At 36.9% G+C, this 17,547-nt stretch overlaps 1 protein-coding gene across 4 annotated transcripts in view; it reads left to right on the top strand.

The window, feature by feature from the left end:
* LINGO2 (leucine rich repeat and Ig domain containing 2) overlaps positions 1-17,547 on the top strand; it is a 476,779-nt gene that overhangs the window by 311,052 nt on the left and 148,180 nt on the right. For 3 of the 4 annotated variants that reach the window (XM_039733190.1, XM_039733191.1, XM_039733192.1), the window contains exon 5: positions 6,112-6,269. The gene's annotated coding sequence lies outside the window, so the exon portion shown is untranslated. Of the gene's footprint in view, positions 1-6,111; positions 6,270-17,547 lie in introns of those variants that run through there. The other variant, XM_039733193.1, reaches the window with a different exon arrangement.

The following is a 17,547-nucleotide window of genomic DNA, read 5'->3' as shown; positions in this document are numbered from 1 at the left end:
TTTTGTTTCCCTGCTTCCCCACTTTGTGTTGATTCTTAATTAATTAATACAAATCCTCCTAAATCCTGATGACATTACTTCTCTTTATTGCTCAATATTTCTTCCTCAGTATTTCTCTACAGACGTCAGCTCCTCATTTATTTATGTTGGTATCTTCTTGCTCTGTTGATTTTTATGGTGGATCTGACCTATGAAACATAACTGTCAGGTGTCATAGTTTAACCCTGGATGACAACTAAGCCCCAGATAGCCACTCCTCCACTCCTTCCTGAAGGTTAAAAGTGAGTACACTTTTGTGGATTAAGATAAAGACAGTTCAATAGGTAAAGCAAAGAAAAACAAGGAAATCACTCACTACTTCCCATCCACAGGCAGCTGTTCAGCCATCTTCACGAAAGCAGGGCTCCACTATGCCTAATATAGAATTGGGCACACAAATGCCATTTCTCCAAATCTCCCCTCCCTTTCCTCTTTTCCGTCCAACTTTATATGCTGAGCCTGATGCCGTGTGGTATGGGATATCCCTTGGGTCATTTGGGATCAGCTGTCTGAGCTGTGTCATCTGCCAACTTTCTGTGCACCCCTCAACCTCCTCACTGGTGGCATATGTGAGGAGCACATATGTGTCCATCACAGCATTGCCCGGCAGTAGCAAAAATATGCCTTTGTTATCAATACTGTTTCCAGAACAAATGCAAACAAAATCCCAAACTACTTAACTAGGGAGGAAACTAGCCCCATCCCAGCCAAAACCAGAAAAACAGGGGATCAAACATACCTTTTCCTTCACTTTTTTTCCCCCATTCTGTCTTCAGAGCTTAATTATTTATACAAGATCTTGCAAAGCCATCTGTGGCCACATATTTGACTTTTTAGCCTTGAAATTTCTTGATACCTCTCAGCCAATGCTTGTCTTGCACACAGTCTATATTATTTGTCTATCTCTCCCTTGTTTCACCTTCCAATCCAGTGAAGGATGTCTTTGGAGCTTTCTGAAGAAGGAATTTTCCTTTGTGGTGTCCTGAACTAACAGGTGATATCCATTTGTTAGCACAAGTGTGTGGGTTTGGGTTAGCATACTAGTGGGAATTTTGCCTGCTACTTCATCTATTGGTATTTAGAGACCCTACCCTCACTGAGATAACCACCATTCCTATATACTTTTTGTACTCTAGATTGTTCTAATTTTAAGCAGTTTTTTTTTCTTCTGCCGCCAAAATTGGCTGGAGAATAGATTTTCTAATACAATTTGAGGTATTAAAAAGCAGGTGTTCCTTATTACAGTGCTGGATGCATTTGGAGGATTCCCTCTACTCAAATGTGTGTCATGAAACTTTACAAGAGGGTATTTATTCCATCAGGATCATACACACTCATTGCAACATATGTCCTAGCTAATAGATAAACATCACTTTTCCTAGCACTAACTTATATGCCTCATCCCATTCACTGAAACTCCTTTTGTGCTCTTAGAGGGTTATGTGAAGGAGTTTCTGGTGGTTGTATTCACTGAGAGCCCCCAAAATTTAAGTGGCCCTGCCTTAAACTTTTCTTAGGTCATTCACTGTTCTTTCTTGTTACAGAAGTTTATCACAAAAATCACTAAGGTTCCTCACTGTCTGTTTATTCACTGATTCCAGCCACATTTGCCAACCTGTGCATCTACTTTCACATTCTTTTATCTAACTGATTTTTAGTTTTAAGCTTTACCTTGCAACTTCAAGGGAACTGAAAATTTCTATTCTCCATGCTATCACTTTAAAGAAGTAAATGGTTAAGGTCAGGCATCAGTTCTCATTTTGACCATTTCAGTCCAGTTTCCTTTTTTCTGACTCAAAAATGCCCCTTGTGTACACCATTATCAAATACTAGTTTCTGGAGATTTCAATCTTTATCCCTCAATTATATTATCTTCTATCTTTGTCACCTACATTAAAGATCAAAGTTGATCATATAGTCTGGCTGCATCCAAATCGGAAATCTTAGTTAATTTCTTTCACTGTAAGATGCAAAAATATCACACAATTTTAGATAACTATCTGGAGTATTTAACTTTGAACATACACAGTCCGACATATTCTGAGAATTTTATAACAATTTAATAAAATTTTCCAGTGCATTTCTGGAAGATGCTCATAAAATCTTTACTTTTTGTTTATACTGCTTTAGGTGTCTATGATATTATTCTTCTGGATAAAAAATTCTTGCTGCTACACAGGAGGTGTAATGATGGAAATTACAAATAAAGATAAAGAATCCTTTACCATGTATTTTGAGTTCCATAGTAGATTTATTATGAACACACATATTAGTGTGTTCCTTCCTCAATTTCAGTAAAATTCCATTCTGTGTTGGATCATGAAGACCCAGGCATCAATCAATGACTGATCTCTATGCACTGGATTAGATGGGAAAAAGCCATCAGCACCTCAATGCAACATATTCAGTTGATTTTCAATGTTCCAGTAATCTTTAACTTTTCCTGCATTCATCTCACCTACTGGATGATAAAATACTGTAATTCCTGGTCATTTAGTCCAGGACATTCCTAAAACCATGGATAGAGTTGCTCTTTCATTTGAAGTCATGGATGATAAATTTTTTATGCTTGGAAACTTTGTTTTTCATGGTAATGCATCATGCTTCAGATGCGCTGAACTCTCACTTCCGAACTGGCAAAGTGCAATGTTGTTCCTTTTTTAGAAACACTTTCTGTTTGTGCAACTTTTAGAAAATATGCTAATGACTGATGAAGGCTGAACAGTTTCTCTTTTGATTCACTCATTTTACTTCAGTTGTTGCCAGCTAAAATGCAGGCTGAAGGCTTTAGTTTGTTTAGAAGCCATACTATATGTTAACTTTTGAAATATTTGCAAAACTAATTTTACTGTAATTTTCTTTCAGATGTTTCTCAATGTGGATAGAATGTTTTCTTTTTATCTTACATACATATGCATGGAACTAACACCTCTGCGCACATGTTTTCCTGCTCTCTATTAAAAGCCATATGCAACACTTGTGGAAGGGGAGCATACAGAATTTTTGAGATGTTTAGGAGCAGTGCTCTTTAAATTTCAACAAAGACCGAAATAACAATTTGAGTCTCTTAAGGAAAGCATAGATCAGTGTATCACCTGGATGAACTCACCTTATCTCAGTGCCATTTGGTATTCTCCATGATATCTGTTCATTGGTCTAAACATTTCAGTGACAGAGAACAGATGGTAAAACAGCTTTTTAAGTAAACTCATCTAAATTATTCATCTTTTTTAGTGAAAGAGGTAGGTGCACTGTAGTTTAAACTCTGAAAAAAAAAAACCAGCTAGAATGTAGCAGAAATGTCCACTTGAATTCTAAGTCATATGAAAAGCATCTGAGATAGTAGGGGTTGTTTACTCTGGAAAAATGAAAGCTCAGGAGAGACCTCCTAATTCTCTGCAAGTACATGAAAGGAGATAGTGGAAAGAAAGGACTTGGCCTCTTATCCCAGAAAACTAGTGACAAGACAAGAGAACATGGCCTTGAATACCTCCTGGTAAGGTTCAGGTTGGATGTCATGGAAGGGGTTGGTAAGCATTGGAACTGACTTCCTGGGGCAGTGGTGGAGACACCACCCCTGGAGGCATTCTAGAAATGACTGGACGTGGCACTTAGTTGTATGATCAGTCAGAGTTTGGACTCTATGGTCTTAGAGGTCCTTTCCAACATAAATCAAAAAATAACAGAATATGCTAAGGTGGGAAGGGACCTAAAAGGATTGTCGAAGTCCAACTCCTGGCCCTGCACAGGACATACCCAAAGTCACAACACGTGCCTGAGAGCATTGTCCAGAAGCTTTTGACCTCTGGCAGACCAGCTTCTCTGAGGTCTCTCTTCCAGTGCCCAAATACCCTCTGAGTGAAGAAGGCCTTCCTGATATCCAGCCTAAACCTCTCCTGACACAACTTCAGGCCATTCTCTTGTGTCCTGTCAGTGCTCACCACACAGAAGAGATCAGTGTTTTCTGCTCTTCTTCCCCTCACAAGGAAGTTGTAACTGTAATGAGTTCTACCCTCAGTCTCCTCCAGGCTGAACAGGCCAAGGGACCTCAGCCGCTCTTCCTATGGCTTCATCTCAAGGCCCTTCATCATGTTTGTTGACCTCTTTTGGACACTGTAACAGCTTTACATCTTTCTTATACTGTGGCACCCAAAACTGCTCCCAGCACTCGAGGTGAGGCCATCCTGGTGCAGAGCAGAGTTCTGCTGGTGATTCTGTGTCTGATGTCCCCCAGGACACAGGTGGCTCTCCTGGCTGCTAGGGCGCTGCTGACTCATGTCCAATTTGCTACTGACCAGGACTCCCATGTCCCTTGCTGTGGCACTACTTTCCAGTATCACATTCCCTAGTGTGTACATAAACCCATGATTGCCCTGTCCCATATGCAGGATCTGGCACTTGCCCTTGTTGAACTTCATATTGTTGATGATTGCCCAGATGTCTTATCTGTCCAGGTCTCTCTGCAGGATCTCCCTGAAGGGTCTCCCTGCAACAGCCTCTCCCAGTTTTGTATCAGCTGCAAACTTTCTTAGAATCCCTTCTAGTCCTGTGTCCATGCAGCTAATGGTATTGAAGAGCACAGGACTGAGGATGGAGCCCTGTGGAAGGCAACCTGTGACAGTTCCTCAGTCTGATGTCACCCTATTCACTGTAATCCTTTGTGCCTGACCTGTGAGCAAGACACATAGACTGGTGATTGTTCACCTATCTCATGATGTGTTTATCCAGCTATGTGCTGGCTTTGTTATCTAGAAGGTTTTTGTGAGACACAGTATAAAAAGCTTTACTGAAATGCAAAATGATTATATCAGCTGGCTTCTCTTGATCAGCTAGGTGGTTTACCTTGTCACAAAAAGAAAAAAGGTTTGACAAGCAGGACTTTCCCCTCAAGAAGCCATGCTGGTGACTGTGTTGACATTCAGGTGTCATTCAGTTTTTCAGTATCTCCCACAATATTCTTCTCTATAACCTTATCAGGCAGTGAAGTAAGATTGACAAGCCTGTATTTTCCAGTCTCATTCTTCACGCCCTTTTTAAAGATTAGAACAATCTTCCTCAGCTTCCTATCAGCTGAGACCTCTTCAGATTCCCAAGACCATTCAAAAAATCATGAAGACAGGCTTTGAAGACTTTGCAGACAGACTATTTTTGAATGAATTTTCTCCGTAGAGTGGTAAGCAGCATTTCTGTATTTCCCCCACACCACCTGATGTTGCTCCCACTTACACCTTCCTTTTTTTCCTTATCTCCAAAAGAACATCCTTGTCAGGCAGGCTGGCCTTTTGTTCTGCTTACTTGACTTCTGACACCGGAATTTCATGTTACTGTGTCCTTTGGAGGTGGTGCTTAAAAGATGTCCAGTATTGACTGACTCCAGCAACTAGAAAAGCACTTTTCCAGGGGAATTCCTCATTAGTTCCTTGAGCAGAAATTGTTCTGTGATTCAGTGAATTACTGAAAAGCACTTTTAAATGGTAGCAAATTTTTTCAAAAAATGTTGCAACTGTACAGAAGAAGAGTTCTACATAAATATTACAACCATCATTCACTATACCATTGCTTTCCTTAGTAAAGAGAAAAGCCTACTATTGCTATGAGTTCGCATTGCATCATCCAGTTGGATGTTACAATTTTCAATTAAAGATACTAAACAAAATGGTACTCAGCCAAGCTCTCATGGAACAACTAACTATAATTGTACTGAAAGTTTTCCATGACCTTTCTCAGATAAGAACCTGTTTAGTTCAGAAGGAGATACTAATTTTGAAATTCAAATGAGAAAGGACTTACAAGTCTATGTCTGAAAATCTGCAATTTTTAAAAAAAAGATGAATACCATTTCTTATTCCTGACAGTTTTAATGGGTCAATAAGTGCAACAGAATTGCATATACTCAGCTAAAATATGTTTTCTGGAACATGAGCTTCTCAGTCACCATCTTGTTCACCAAGTGATATTGATGATTTTATACTCCTTTGTAATGTAGTCATTGACTAAGTGCTCATATTTCCTTACAGTTAGGCGTAGATGAGTATATTTCTATAAAAATGTAAGAATATCTGCATTTTCCAGGTCTGTTTCAAGCATCCTGAGTGTGCTGCCATGAGAGATGCTGTTGTCCATGAGATGCTGGGATTATTGTGATCAAGTGCTGTATTTTGACTTCACCCAGTGGCTAAAAAATTTGTGGGGTAAAGACGAAGTGTTGGACTTTTAAAAGAGTTAAACAGGTAAGTCCATTGAAATAGGTTTTTTTAATTGACAGTTTTCAGATTTTTTCAATTGCAAGTCCTATCTCAACGCTCCCTCTGTCCAGAAAAATCTATTTCACAATCACAAATGAAAATTACTTTCATAATTTTAGTTCTGAGTGGCTCTTTATTTTGTAAAGTAAATTGCTTTATTTAGAAAAAAAAAATTGACAAAAGGAGGCAGAGTTTTTTCCTTACATTGTGATATCAAGAAGAATCTCTACACCCAACAGCATATAACCACCATGAGAGCAATGAAAAAATGTAAATAATTCAGCTAACAGAGTTTAGTGGCATCTATGTAACTTATTTTATTAAAAGGTTGCTAGGTGCAAGACTTTTAAGGCTGATTGCCTGTTTATTTTACCATAATATTTGTTTTATTATTAGATACTGAGAATTCTCTTTCATCTCTAAGACTCCTGTTTAAACAATCCATCTCATTTCTTAGAACAACCTGCAGAAACCAATCTACCTAAGATAAGGCAATGTGGTAACATTACCAAAAGTCAGTCTGTCGTATCTGATTTTGATGGATGTTTTACAAGGGAGGGGGAAGATCATGAACAGTTCTGTATCTTTTTTTCTGTATGTTGCTTTTATCTTTTCAAGTCAAAATCTTGAAAACTATGCTGGATCATGGCATTATGGTACAGACTAAATCTAAGAATCAAGACAATGTTTTAAGCTAAGACTCTACCAGCTTATTGGTAAAGAATAAGTGATATATTATTTACCAAATCTAGTCAAAACTGCCCTGAAGTATGTCTAGGGCAGCAGTAGATACTACTGAATAAATTCTAAGCTTATGCCCATGAGAGTTGTACCATACAAATACACAGTTTGGCTCAGGAAACATTAGAGCAGTGTTGAGGTGTCAATGTACCTTGTGATCTGGGCTCTACACCTCCAGAGATGACCTCCACGACATTACTTCCATGAGTAAAAGACAGCCCAAACAGACGTATGGAAAACTGTCTTCACATCCATTTCTCCAGACTTCTAGGTTTAGGAGTACACTCAGATAGATACAGGTCAGCTATATTTGTATCTATTTCACAGCTGCATCATATTCTCCCTGTTTTCAGAAGAAAAGTATTTGCAACAGAATTATTTTTTTAACCATGAGGAAAAATATATATTGACCACATATTGTAGCAACTGAATTATTCTCTGACATCAAAATTAGTAATTTAACTAATAGATGTTTAGCAGATTGCAGATTTTAATGCTGAAAAACTAAAAAAAAAAATTAAAAATAACAGGGAAAAAAAGCAGATAAGTGACTGAAATATACATAACAATTTCATAAACACAAGGTTACAACTCATCATCTCCATCATAATTGAGGAATTTTCATGCTGATATGTAGGGAGAAGAAAAGTGTTTAAAATAACAATATATATAGGATTATATATGTATATATGTGTTTCTAGTTTTACTTTATTTTCCTATAGAAATATCCAGCCTTGTAAAATGTACTTCTCATATGTCTGTATTTCTCATGGTAGCTTTATTTAGGTCATATGAATGGGAAGTTGGTTCAGGATTGTTATTTAAGATCCTGTTGCTTAAGGATTGTTTATGCTTCACTAATATTTATCTCCTTAAGACTCAGATTTTTATCCATTTTTAAAAGAAATTGTTTGTAACATTTAATTGAAAGGCTAGCTGTTAAATAGAAGTCAACAGTGATAGAAGTCAAAGCTTTCAAATTGTGTAGTATGTGGAACACAAGAAGCAAAATGCACATGCAATTCCTATTTCGCCTTTCAGAAAATATTATTTTTCTCTTATCTGTCCCTCAATTGTAGTACTGTTTTGTGATCTGTACTGTAAAAACTAAGTACACTTAAACTGTTATTACATTTATTGTCTCAATAAGGTTTAAAACTTTTCACCATTTACATCAAAGGATGAACTGTTTCCAGCTTTCTATGATATCCTTCTGGCTGAAAAAATGGGCCAAAAATTAGGAGCTCTACAAACAACTCCTGGGAGAAATCCTTTCTCATAAGTCTTATATTGCTTTAGTCGCCAATAAACTTAAAAAAAAAAAAAAACTCCAAGAAGCAGTGGGAAAATTAACTGCCAAATCAAGATCATACTATTTTCCCCTCAAATTTTGCATGGTGGCACTATGGCACAGGGCAGTTGGTATCTTATCAAGGCCCAGTGGTCTTTGAGTGAGGGTGTACAAGGGTAACCTTGGTCATCTAATGAATAACCCAAATTTCCTTGTAAGAGACTCTTTTCAGTACATGGATGCTTATAGCAATTCGTCAAACAGTAAAAATAAGGCAATATTTTTTGCAGGTTTATTTTTTGTAGAAACTTTTTCAGGGAAAATTTATTTTCTGTTTTGCGTTTTCTGTTTTCATTTGGTTTGGTTTTTACTTTGATTTAACAACAATATTGCTAATATATGAGAAGTCTGTCAGGATATTTCAGTTCTGGTTTTGGCCTCTTATGACATGGTTATAAAATGATTGCCCCGAGTTCATGCCAGTCCATATATTCTGTTTTCAACAAATAGTATTTATCTTTTAAAGTTTCTGCACAACATAAATTTAAATATAATATAAATACACATGGCAAACTCAGGATATTTCCATTAGTATTAAAAAACTGAAAGTTTTCCAAAATTTGGTGAGTTCATACCATGAAAGCTTTACATTTGCTGTTCACAACAAAAGCAGAATATGCTAGGTAAACTAGCTAACTGTACTGTGCTTTCTGAAATTACCTGGGGGAGATTGTGTGTTTTAGGTCTGGAGGTTTTCAGTGTCTGATAATACCATGTCTTTCCTTCGGGCTGTTATGCATGTGCAATAGACTGATAGGTCCAAGTTAATCTAGGGCTGTTTACAGTAGTGTACTTACAAAATGAAGTGAGAAGTGAGCATATCTGGGAGTTCAGGAGTTGATCAAGTTTTTGATTGCTCCAGTGATTAACAGAGTATATTCTGAGTTTCACAGAGTTGGAACTGTTACTACAACTTTGTTTCTCTTTCATTTTTCTTCATCAATTTTTTTTCTTTTTCTTTTGAAATTGTGTATTTTTAATACTTCTCTTAAGTTACTTGAGATTTCTTGAATTTCATTTAGAGGCTGTTTTCTTCCGGGGAAAAAAGGCTCCTAATACTTTATAAGGTAATGTTCATTTCTGTCTAAGGAACTCTGTGATTTTCAGAGGTAGAAAAAGGTCTTTAAAAGATTGTGTCCTTTAAGAATCAGAAAGCAAATAAAAATAAAATTTAAAAAAAAACTTTAATCCTTTGTATTTTTAATTTTGTCTCTTTTTTTGTTAGTCACATCTTTAGATTTTTGAAGCTATAATGTTAAACACTTCCTGAAAGAAAACAAGTTTCCAGAAATCTTTTTCTCTTTCCATTTGAGGTCTGGTTATTAATTTTACTGCAATCATCACAATTTTAAAAAATATGTTTGCATAGTTAAATCAGGGAAAATCTAGTCAATAGATGTCTGAGAAAAAGTCTTGCTTTTCCTGTGTAAAATGTTGTGGGAATGTGACTGACAGTACACTGATCCTTTCATTGGTATACTGTCTCACTGGAAAATCAAGGATGATTTCCTCCTCTTCTTTTTTTTTCTCTACTCTTCTATGTCATTTCAGTATTTTAACAGATTTTTCTCCATCTGATAGCTTATGATGTAAGCAAATTGTGTTGTCAGTGGTGCACATTGGAACTGTCCATTTCCCTGCTTTGTACTATAGTTGGTCCTCCCCACTGAGCCTTTACTACCCTTAGATTACTTAAATACAGCTTTACACAATGGGCCATATCAGCTCAGAAGGGGTCAATATAGAGAACTTTTACCTCTTCAAACTCACTACCGTAAGCATTTGTAGAAATGAAATCTCATAACCCTGTTTCTCAAATTTATGTTGCAATTAAAAACAAAGTCACTTTTTCTGAATTTTATTTCTCTAACTCACCTACTGTCTTGCAGGTTTTATCCTTGTATTCATCATTTTATAACCCCATCAATCAATAAATTTTAATTGTCCAGCAATTTCAGCTGGCCGACAAAGGAAATCAAATGTACCAAACACTACCATGCTCCCTAATAAAAAAAAAAAATTAGTTCCTAGGGAAAGTTACAAAAAATTGTTTCATTACAGAGAATCTTACAAAAAGATGAGGCAAAGACAAATGTGGAAAAGGCTTAAGGACATGTTGAGTGTATCAACACAAGTATCCTGTTGCTGACAAGAGAAGCTAAATCCACATAGCACTGTGACTTCTTCAATAAAGTCTTCCCTGATGGAAGTCAAGGTGCAGCTGAAAAGCAGAAAACATACAGTCTAGATCAGGTTAAAAATCAAGGCCCTGAATCTTAAAATTTTTAAAATATTTTTCAAGCATTTTTAAAATCTGTAAACACCTTTGAATAGTCATCACTTCACAGAAATAGATAAATAGGAAAAAATAGTAAAAAATAAAGGGGAAAAAAATGGATCACTGCATCAAAGGAGATGCCAAGTTATTTGAGTCATTCCTTCTAGTTCCTGACCCTTTGCTATGCAAAGTGTGGTTACATAAAAATTGATGTAAAGGTCTCTTCTTATTCCTGCTTTTTCTCAGACAGAAAAAAGTGTTTCAGACAGTGTCCTGTTGGGTCAGATTTCTATCCCATCATAGGCACATTAAAATGTTCCACTATTTTTCACAGACATTTCTCTACATTACATTGGTTCAGGTTGTAGTTTTTTTGTCTGAACATTTTGTCAAATTCAAATGGCACTTTGAATTTCTTTCTTTACAATTCCATTATTTCATGGTTCAAGTTTTATGAGAGTTTGCTTTTCTATTCTTATTGGATGATCTCTTGTGGCACTGTAAAGAAAACATGTATTTGTAAACATCTGAGACTACAAAAGCATCATCCTGTGATGAGATGGGAATGAACAAATGGCTGCCACAGTGTGATGCAACTTGATGGTGCTATTCTAGCCGGGGACAGTTCAATACAGATTGTCAAAGCAAACACACTCAGCAGCCAGTGTACATTGAGATATGAAGCTCCTAATCTGGATGTAAATCTCATGGTCTGTCAAATAAACAGTAAGAACTCTCTAAATTTTAAGAACTCTCTAAATGAACATTGGAAATGATACATTTTAGCAGCTTGAGATGAGCTGTCCAAATCAATTGAATAATACCCCATTTCTTCTACCTACAAAAAAGCAGCAGGTAGAATGGAAATCTTCTAATATATGCTCATGCAATAAAATCACCTTTAAAATGTCCTTTGCAATCTCTATAGCTTGACAAGTAAAATTTCACATGTCTCTTAGCTGATTCAGTGTTCCAAAGTTCTCTCAGTGAAAATAACTTCCTGGGAAAAAAGCTGAAATTATAAAAATAAAAACAAAAATAAAAATAAAAACAAAAATAAAAATAAAAATAAAAATAAAAATAAAAATAAAAATAAAAATAAAAATAAAAATAAAAATAAAATAATACAAATCTCCATTCTTAATATTGCAATGCAAAAAAAATTTTTGAAACCTATTAATTCAGGGAAACACATATTTTATTAACATTATTAAACATCCCGCTTAATTGTGAAATTTAATCTCATGTCTGTAAGATATCTTAAGACATTAATGCATAACATATTATGTAGGAAATACATTGAACAACAATTGTTGTTTGATTATTTATGTTCAGACATTTGAGTAATATTCAACTGATGTTTCCAAAAACTTGAGAGTAGGATCTGACACTGTTGGTATCCTTGACAATTACTTGATTTCATGGGTTGCTGCAATTAAATTGTAAGCACTTATTAGCATAGACTACAATAAGATGATGCTAGTCATCATATGAAATAGCCATTCATCAGAAAAAAATGTTTAGTACTAATAGAGTTCAATATTTTAGGTTCTTCTCTTTAATGAGGTATGTTCAAGGAATGAAAGATCAAAAACCTGTTTTTGAGAATAACATACTCCTCTATTGCTGTAGATCTAGCTTAAAGCATAAGTGAAACTAAATGTGCAAATGGTAGATGCAAGTGGTAAAATGCATATTTCATATATTTATATGGACGTCTTTATACATTATTCCTGTGTGGACAAAATCACATTCAAAGGCATGCATGACAATGTTAGAAATTCGGCCTACAGACTGTATCTACAGACTGAAATCTACAGAAGGTAGATTTCGTTAAGCAATGACATGAACTTTGAACTTCGTCTATTACTTTTTTTATGTTGGAACTATCACACTAATAACTGTGCTTGCAGTTGAAAGGCAAAGTTATGATTAATTGTAACAAATTCTGCCAAATTAGAATATTAGTCTTCCTCTTACTTTCCTGTGGTAGTTTTACCTCTAGCAAGGAGGTGAACATGTTGAATTTCTGTTTGTGTTTGGGAATGTATTCTCCTCTCTGATTCTGCTGCAGTTCCACTGTTTCATATAGTGGGGAGAAGCAACTCTGGAGTTTCTCCAAATGTGGAAGTTTCTTCTAACTTAATCTACAGCATTCTGTGGGTTGATTTGGTCTGGATGACTGATGTCCACCCAGGCACTTCCTGACTCCCTCTCCTCAAGAGGACAGAGCAGCAAAATAAAATATAAAAGCCCATAGGTTGATATAAACACAGAGAGTTCACCTACCAGTAACAATCATGGGCGAAACAGATTTAACTCAGGAAAGATTGATTTTATATATGGAAAATTTAAAATGGAGTAGAACAGTGGAGATCAAAGACAAAACTAAACAAACCTACCCCTCTCTCCATTCCCCCTGCCTCCCCCGCTTCTTCCCAGAAGCAGCTTCACTCCTCCATTATCCATCCTTCTACCTCCTCTCTGAGTGGTGCAGCCAGATGGGGAATGGAGATTAATCCATAACACTTCATCTCTGTCACTCCTTCTTTGCATTTTTCATGTGCTTCAATGTGGGTTATCCTCATCACAGAATACCATTCTTTCAGAACTGTTCCAGTGTGAATTCTTTCCACACAGAAGAGTCCTTCAGAAACTAATTGGTCCTGTAAGGATCCCCCACCAGCCACAACTTCTGCCAGAAGCCCTGCTTCTGTATGGACCCTTCTCCACAGACTGCAGCTCTTGCCAGGGATGTGGTCCAGCATGAACTTTCTACACAGCCTCCTTCTGGCACCCACCTATGGAATTAAATCTTTCATGGGCTGAAGGTGGAACTCCACTGTGGACCTCCATGATCCGCAGGGGAGCGACTTGCATCACCCTGGTCTTTTCCAGGGGCTACCAGGAATTTCTTTTCTGGCACCTGAGTGTCTCCTCCTTCCCATCATTTGCTGACCATGTAGCCTACAGGGCTCTTTCACATTTTCTCACTCCTCTTTTTTATGATTTGTCTGTAGGATTTCTTTTACTCTTTCTTAGAAGTGCTATGACAGAGGCACCACCATTATCCTGGCCAATGGTCTTAGCAAGGACCAGGTCGGCTCTGCAGTCTACTGGAACAGACATTGTTCTGCACTGGCAGCCTTGGTTTCTATTCACAGAGGCTTCCCCTGCAGCTCCACAACCATCAAAACATTGCCACTTGTATGGAATTAAAATTTTACTGATGTAACACAGACCATAATTTTCCTTAAATGTTTAAAGCTTTAGGAAAAAAGAGGAAAACAAGACAGGTGACAACTTTTTAATTCATTAAGAACACTGGAGAATAAGAAATTCTATTTCTGAAGCCGATAACACCTGTCCCTGAAGGTAGAGGTAACTCAGGTTCTGTTTGCAGTTCTCTTGCAGCAGATTAGAATATCCTAGTACCTCCCTGTGGAGCTTTACACCTGAGCCAGTTGTGTAAGGGAGGACAATGGTGTGATGAAAAGTACTGGGGTGCCTCAGCAGGTACTGCTTCTTATTTTCCTTCTCCCTTGCCTGGATCAAAACCCAGCTTGTGTCCTCCAGTGGTGGTAGTTCAACTGCTCTGTCTGATGTGGATCACAGCTTTCACCAACACGCCAAAAACTTTCCTCCTCCCCTTCTTTTGGGGGCAGGGAGTGCAAACCTGGCCTCAGCAAAGCAGCCATTGCATTTTCACATTGACAATGTTTTTAGTCATTAACCATTAATGTTTCAGTATCTCACAGAAACATATGTAGGATAAAAATTATACAATTTGTATCATTTTAGGCACAATTCTAATTTTTGAAACTGTAGATAATACATTTAGAAGCTTTCAGGTATCTTATAATACAGGAAACTGAAGTTGCTAACTCCTTCAAGGAAAATACATTGTAGAAATATCCACTGAGAGAAAAGAGAAACCATGAAGTCAGAATTCCATAGTTATAAATGTTAAAAAAAGAAAAAATTAGGAGCACCCTGTGCTCAAAAATCTGAATGCATACAGATTTGTTTTAATGATTGGGTGTTTTTTATTAAGTCTGCAACAACTTTTTTTTTTGCAAATTTATATATGTGCATTGCTATCTGTAAATAGTATATTTTTTCATATCAAGCCTGATATGTTTCCTGCTTCTATACCATCTTTTAATTAGATTCTCAGATATCATGATGACTAAGTCTTGAGATTTTTATCCTGGATTTTATCAGATTGACACTTTAAAATAGAGACTTAAGTATTTCTTTTCTGTTTTTTTTTTTTTGTTTGTTTGTTTTTGTTTTTTGTTTTTTTGTTTTTTTTTTTTTTTTTTTTTTTTTTTTTTGTTTTTTTGTTTTTTGTTTTTTGTTTTTTTCATATTACATACTCATGCTGTTAATCATTTTGAATTTGTACAATAACCAACAGGATTTGCTATTCTCTCTTTTTATTATCATCAGTGAAAAATAATTCCAACTGTTCAGGAACTCATCTGTTTAGCATATAAATTGTAGTATCTTGGTCCTCTGTTAAAATATTACAGTGTGTGACAACAAAACCATCATAAGAAATGGATAGGAAGGTTTTAATTTTTATGTCCTAACAATGCTAAAATGTAGATCACATATCATTCTGTTAGCCTGATATTTAGGGTTCCTCTCCATTCATTTTTCATTTAGTCAAGTAGTAACACCTTTACTTTGATCAGAAATATGTAAAATATGAAAGTAATTTAAGCTGATCAATATTTTTTCCAACTGAAATAGGTTAAGAATATTCACATGCCACATTTTTATATCTCAGCTGAGAAGTGGTAGTATCTTAAGCTGAACTATGCACATTGTCTATGGTTATATGAATGTAGTGCAGGAAGAAACAGTTCCAGCTCATAACTTATTCAAAAAAAGAATGATTTGTGAGCAACAGTTCAGTGTCAGTCTCTTCTCCTGAGTAACAATTGATTGGACTATAAGAAGCAGCTTCAAATTGTGCCAGGGGAAGTTTAGATTGACTATTTAGGAAAAAAAAAATCTTCTCCAAAAATGTTGTCAAATGTTGGAACAGGCTGTCCAGGTTGTCACCATACCTGGAAGTATCTAGAAGTCATATAGATGTGTTACTTAGAGACATGATTTAATCATAGACTTGGCAGTGCTGGGTAAACAGCTGGACTCAATCATAAAGGACTTTTCCAATCTAAACCTTAAAATGTCATGTAGATTTCTGTAAAGCCTTTGACAGGGTCTTCATCTCCAAACTGGGCAGGCATGGATTTGAAGGGTGCTCTATTCTGTGGATAAGGAATTGGATGGATGGATGCAGACAGACAATTTTGTCTCTGTGTCCAGGTGGAGACCAGTGACAAGTGCTGTCCCTTCGGGCTCTGTCCTGGGACCAGTGCTCTTCAGTATTGTCATCAATGATGTGGACAGTACTATTGAGTGCATCCTCAGCAAGTTTGTAGAGGGCATGAAGTTGGGTGATGCAGTGAGCACAAGAGAGAGTAGGGATACTATTCAGGGCAGCCTGAACAAGCTCAAGAAATGAGTCTGCAAGGACCTCATGAAGTTAAACAAGTCCAGGTGCAAGGTTGGACTGGAGCAATCCCAAGCACAGACACACTGGGAGATAAACATATTGAGACCAGTCCTGTGGAGAACAATGAGGGAGTTCTGGTAAATAAAAAGCTAGACATGACCCTGACATGTGCACTCCCAGCCCAGAAAGTCAAAAGTGTCCTGGGCTGTATCCAAAACAACATAGCCAGCAGGGGAGGGAGGAGATTCTGCCCCTCTGGAACACTGGATCCAGCTCTGGTGCCCCAGCACAGGAAGCACATGGACATGTTAGAATTGTCTCAGAATAGGACCACAAAGATGACCAAACTGTTGGAGCATTTCTCCTGCAAAGACAGGCTGAGAGTGCTATGAGGGTGTGAGGTACTGGAACAGGTTTCTCAGAGAAGATGGAGATGTTCCACCATCTGGAAATGTTCAAAACCTATTAGGATGGCACCCTGAGCAATATGATCTAGTGGGTTGGATCCCTGCCCATGGTGGAGTGGTTGAAATTGTGTGATCTTTAAGGTTCTTCTTTCCAAAAGTAACCATTCTGTGATTCTAAGTGATTTTGTGATTCTATAGGTCTTTTTCATTTGTACAGTGGGACAAGAAATACTTTGGTTTTAACCTCCCGTAATGTAAGACTAGTGAAAGGCATTTGTTACCTTTAAAGGAAAAGGCAGATGGATTATATAAGTTGCAGTTAGAGGTTGGTTATTATGCTTCATCTGAGCATTAGCATAATTTCCTTTAGGTTTCTTTGATCTTTCTGTGTTTGCCTCAGGTCATTTCAAGAGCTATGCTTGAAATGTTTCAGTCCACTGGAAAAGCACTGTTGTGAATTTTTGCTGCTGCATAGATTTTCTCAGAACTGAAGCTGTACTGCAGTGTCTAAGACAAGCAGACACAGCCCTTGCTCTATAACTGAGGACAGAAGAAGGTGAGGAGGCTGAATTCTGTCCAGCCAAGGAAAGCTGCCTACATGGAGTCACACACTTCTACAAACATCTACTGTGCTCCTTTTCAATCCTCACTACTTCAGAAGAAACACATTTTAATCATGCATTGTATAGGATCACTCTAACTTCTAGTTTCTCTTTTTTCTTTTTAATTTTTATTTTTATTAGCATGACATTTTCAAATGCTAATCAATGTGTGAGTTTACCACTATTAATATTTTACATAGCCAGTGCAAACTGACCTTTATGCTGTGAAATAAACAGTTGGGAACAAGAGTTTTGAGATGTCTCCCAGCACATGAAATCTTTTATAAGACTTAAAAAACAGCTCCTCAAGTAAAACCTTCTGATCTAGCTCCTCAAGTAAAATCTTCTGGGATA

Source organism: Passer montanus, unplaced genomic scaffold (genome assembly GCF_014805655.1).
Source record: "Passer montanus isolate IOZ18808 unplaced genomic scaffold, ASM1480565v1 scaffold84, whole genome shotgun sequence".
NCBI lineage: Eukaryota > Metazoa > Chordata > Aves > Passeriformes > Passeridae > Passer > Passer montanus.
Note: the sequence above shows the minus strand (reverse complement) of the source record. Positions and strands in the feature narration are given on the sequence as shown.